This window comes from Rattus norvegicus, chromosome 10, assembly GCF_021556685.1.
Source record: "Rattus norvegicus strain SHRSP/BbbUtx chromosome 10, alternate assembly SHRSP_T2T, whole genome shotgun sequence".
NCBI lineage: Eukaryota > Metazoa > Chordata > Mammalia > Rodentia > Muridae > Rattus > Rattus norvegicus.
Window position 1 is genome coordinate 22,469,983 of NC_141543.1, and position 5,549 is coordinate 22,475,531.

The following is a 5,549-nucleotide window of genomic DNA, read 5'->3' on the forward strand; positions in this document are numbered from 1 at the left end:
GTTTCAAAATTCTCTGGGGAATGGCTCCCGTAGGCTCACGTTTGAATACTTGGTCCCAGTTGGGAGGACTCTTTGGAAGGAAGTTGTTGGAGGAGGTGTGCTACAGGTGAGCTTTCAGGCTTCACACTGTCCCTAGTGAGCTGCTTCCTGTTTGCGGATCAGACTCAAGCTCTCCTCTGCTGCTCCGGCACCATGCCTGTAGGCCTGCTGCCATGCTCCCTGCCAGTGACCGTGATGGACTCTTCTCTCTCTGGAACTTACCTCCTCAATATATTCTCCCTTCCCTACGTTGCCTTAGTCCTGGTGTTTTATGATAGTCACAGAAAAGTAACCATTACAGATGTTACTCTGTTCTCTTTCCAGTCTCTTCTAGAGATAGTTTTAAACAGATGGGTTATTGAATCAGTAGGAGGGACAGCTTCTGTTTACCGGTCCTCTCCCCTCATCTGTACTAACTGTGCACCCCCACAACTATTTAGTTACTCATTCTTTCATTCATTCTCGGCTTTATGGAGAGACAGGCTTCTCTGTGTAGCCCTGGCTGTCTTGGAACTTGCTCTGTATGCTGGGTTGACCTTGAACTTAGAGATCTGCCTGCCTGGCGAGTGCTGGGATGCAAGGCTCCTGCCAGTGCCACCCCAGCTCACATCTCGAGAAGCCTTTGGTCTAGGACAGCAATGCTGCTGCCAGCTATTCTGTGATAAATATCCTTTGTGCAGTATTTTGTGTCATCTTCTTTTTGAAACTGTGGATTTTCTACAACTTCATGCACTTAAGTAGAAAGCTTTAGAAGGCACGCAGCATGGAAAAATAACACATGCTTGCCGCTTAAATCTTCATTTATACTGTAAGTACATTTGTTCTCAAATGGGATGTGAGTTGTCATTTAAAAACGCCTGGGTCTGACAAAGCACTGACATACATACATACATACATACATACATACATACATGTTTGTATGTATATGTATATATGTATGTATATACTATTTATTTGTTTTTATATCTATGGATGCTTGCCTACATGTACATACGCGTGCATCATACACATGCCTGGTGCCTGTGGAATGGGAAGAGGACATCGGACCCCCTGAACTAGAGTCACAGATAGTTGGGAGGACCATGTGGGTGCTGGAAACCACACGTGGATGCTGGGTAGAGTAGCAGTGTTCTTGACTGCTGAGCCATCTCTCCAGCCTGTCACTGACTCTTATGCTTAGGGAAATCATCTCCAGTCAGTTTTCAGGGTCACAACAGTAACTGCAAACAGTTTCAGAAGCTAGGTGTGGTAGCCATGCCTGGAATCTCAGCACTCAAGGAGCTGGGACAGGAGGACTCTGCCAAGTTGTCCTCCAACCTGGCCTTGAACAGTGAGTTCAAGGTCAGGCTGGAGCTACATAATAAGACCTTATCTCAAGGGGATGGGGGAGGATAATATTTAAATTCTAATTTTGATTTGTCATGGACAAAGTGCCTTCCTTTGCTAAAAACCTAGGAAGATGTACAAAGAAGTTATGTTTAAGGCCACATTAAGAAGAATATATTAGCCTGGTGGCTGTGAATGCCTTTAATCCCAGTGCTTGGGAGGCAGAGGCAGGCAGATCTCTGGATTCAAGGCCATGTTGGTATACAGAGCTAGTTCCAGGACAGTCATGGACACACACACACACACACACACACACACACACACCCTGTCTCCAAAACACAAACAAACAAACAACCCAACCAAGCTATACTGCCAGGTGGTGGCCGCAGTTCAGATAGCAAAGGCAGGCAGAGCTACAGAGTGAGTGTCAAGACATCAAGCTCCACAGAGAAGCCCTGTCCCGAAAAAGCCAACCAACCAGCCAGATGAACAAAGCATCTTTATATGTGTGTGTGTGTGTGTGTGTGTGTTTATATATGTACATGTGTGTATGTATTATATATATGTATGTGTATGTGTATATTTATATATCTGTGTGTATGTGTATATTTATATATCTGTGTGTATGTGTATATTTATATATCTGTGTGCATGTGTATATTTATATATATGTCTGTGTATATGTATATATTTATATATGTGTATATTTATATATATATGCATGCATGTGTATATTTATATATTTATATATGTATGTGTGTAGATTTTTATATATGTATATGTATGTATATGTATATTTATATATCTATGTATATGTATGTGTATATTTATATATATATATGTGTAGTAGCATCTGCAAGCCAGGAAGGGTGAGGTCCGACCACTCGTGATCTCAGGGCTCAGGCCGGGCACAGGCGCCTTTTATTGATTTTTCGGGAGCCCTCGAATGACCCATCGAAAGGGAACTCTAGGTAGGAATAAAAACCAACAGAACAGTCAGCTGTCCCTCCGGATCATCCTATTCTAACAGGAAAGTACTGCCAGCATGCTCTGAGGATTTGGCACTGACTGGGCAAATATCCTCTGTGTGTTATTACAGTTTACAGATTAGTATCACCATCTCGACTTCATTTGGTAATGGCTTTGCATAATAGAAAGGCGGGTGGAGGCCGGGTGTGTTGGCTCCCACCTGTAATCCCACCTCTTAGGGCAGAGAGTTCAAAGGTCAGCTTGACCTTTTCACGACAAAAAGCATAAGGCGAGCAGAGGGCGCCCCTGGCAGGCATCTCTGGCATGCCAAACGGACAGGCGAAATTAAATTTCTTAAAGGAAGAACTGGGGCTCGAGAATAAACTGACTTCCTGGGTAAAAGCACCTTACGAAGCTTCCCCTCCGCCTGAATAGATATCATTAGCGCTTCATTTCAAAGCCACTAACATGGCTGAGGGCCGAACAAGAAGAGCACCTGCCCTTTCAAGGCTTGCAAGCAATCTTTCTGAGAAGTTTTCCATCTCCAGTTTGGCCAAATTCCTTTCTTCACCTCTCATGCTCTCCTGTTTCACACTGGTACCGGGGGCTCAACACCTGGCTGGCCCAGTCAGCCCCGGAGCCCTCCACACACACCTCTGTCACTGACACTGTTCCCAGGCAATAGAGCAACCACCCTTACTGATGACTGCAGGATTCGACCCCACCAAATTGAAAACAAGATCACAAGCAGTGCAATCAGGACCACTTCCTGATGAGTAACTTGATTAGAACAAGGGAGAAGCATAAAAGTGGATCAGCAAAGTCAACCCTCAGGTGTAGGTCAGCTGGGGTTGTGAGTGCCATCAACCGTGCAGCCATTAAGCCAGGCCATCAATGAGAAACGCCCCGTAAGCTGCCCTCCGCCATCACTGCAAGGGACACCACAGCTATTGTTCTCCTTCATCTGACTAAGTGTGGTACAGCTTGAAGAACCCGGCTTCCAAGTCACTGAAGGGGACTCAGTGGAGGGTAGCCATGGCAATATGAGGAGACTGTCTTCTGCGCCAATATTTGGGCAGACGCTTCAGTGTACTGGAAAGGGGGATACAGTGGAAAATAGAAGGTTCTGGATGGATTATCGGTGACAGTGGGCTGCAAGGCTTCTCAGGGAAACATGGGCATGCGGCTACAGCAGTTAACCCTGTAGAGTGCTTAGAGCTGAAGCCTTAAGAGCCACGTGTACCTGGCTTTGTGTTCTTTATAACAAAGAATCATTAACGGTCACACAAGTTGCTCTGGAGGGAGGCAGCATGGTGATCTGTAATGGCAGATTCCTTCCCTAACCAGATAGCCGGAGAAGACTACTGGCCAGTCTGAGTGAGGCAGGGGTGGCCAGGTGCAAAGTACTTTTGGGTGGAATTCTAAAGCATAGATCCTGGGGCTGGAGACTGCTCAACAGTTAGGAGCACTCGCTCCTCTTGTAAGAGGACCCTGGTTGGGCTCCCAGCACACACATGGCTACTCACAACTATCTCCTGCTCCAGGAGATCAAATGCCCTCTCCTGGCTTCTAAGGGTACTGGGCATACTATAGTGTATAAATATACATGAAGACAAATCACTCATATACATTACCATAGCAACTTCAACCTCAAATCTTTAGTGTTTTGTAGAGTCCATGAAATTAACTAGAGGTTTTTGGTGGGCCACTGAGATGACTTAGTGGATAGGAGCTTGCTGCTAAGCCTGACAACCTGAGTTCAATCCCCACAACTAACACTGTGGAATGAGTGAGAACACCAACTTCTGCAAGTGACCTCCACATGTATACCAAGGCATATTCTTCCATTCCCCAAATAAATAAGTGTAGTAAAAATATTTTTTTATATTTATAAATACTTAAGTATAAAAAACAGGCTCCATGGTTGGAATATAAAGCACGGAGGTACCTAACTCTAAAAGAATCCTCTGTGTGTGTGTGTGTGTGTGTGTGTGTGTGTGTGTGTGTGTGTGTGTGTGTGTGTTGGGGGGGAAAGAGGGTAGGCTGAGAGGAACCCAGAGCTTTGCATATACCAGGCCATCTACCTGAGCTACAATCCCCAGCTAAACTTTTAAGTTCAAGTGACAGTAAAGGGCTGGGACTAAATCTCAGGGCCAGAGCACTCACCTATGTCAGTTACCTCACACCTCACACTCACCTCACACATGTGTGAGGCCCTAGTTTCAAGCCCCAGTACAGTAACCAGAGAGGGTAGAAAGCAGGGTGGAGTCAAAGCTGAAAAACAGAAACGAAAGCAGAAGACAGCTGGGGGGCGAGGCAGGAGGATTATAAAACTCTAGGTCAGCCTAGTGAGTCCCAGTTCAGCCTGAACTCAGACTGTCAGTGTAACAGAGCAGGACAGACATTTCAACTTGAAACTCTCTTTGGTCCTATGAACAGAAGCCACGAATTCAGACAGTCCAGGACGACCAGAAAAGCGCAAACTGCAAAACAGGAAATAGCTCTTGGCTAGCTGTCAGAGAACTGTGAGCTGATGAAAATTCAATCTATTTTAATTTTGAGTTTCTTAAAACTCCAAGTATGTGCAAGACCCCGGTTCAATCCAGCACCGTAAAACAAAACTAACACAGCTTTAACTTAGCAAATTAAGATGTCTGCTATTAAAACACCCCTCAGCCCAAGCTTTTGATCAGCCTACATCTCCTTTGTCCTATTTCTGGGAATGTGACAGTCCTACCCAAGCCATATTTACCGTCTTGTCCCTGTGGCTGGACATTGCCCTCAACTAGTCTCTCTGTGTTGCCTGGGCTGGCTGCCAAGTCCTGAGCTCAAGTGGCCCTCTTATCTCAGCCCAAGGAGCAGGGACTAAGCAGTATGTACCTGCCTCTCACCAAAGGTCAAGCATGACGTCATCTGACAGCTCTATGCATTAGGAACAATCTCTCCCCAAACAACCTGTGGGTTCATGGGCGGGCAGGGACCCTGTTTCCAACACCTTTGCTTCCCCCAATGCCTTGCCTGCAGTAGGCACTTAAACAGTTACTGAATAAATGATCAAGAAAAGTACTTACCAATCTCCTTAGGTCTCAAACTACAGGGCCCGGAAGGATTATACATCCGACCTAAGGTTAGACAACAACTTCATTTTGAAAAGGCATTATCTAGAGACAGAAGAGCTTAGCAAACTGAGCTTTTTAAACACTGGAGCCAGATTT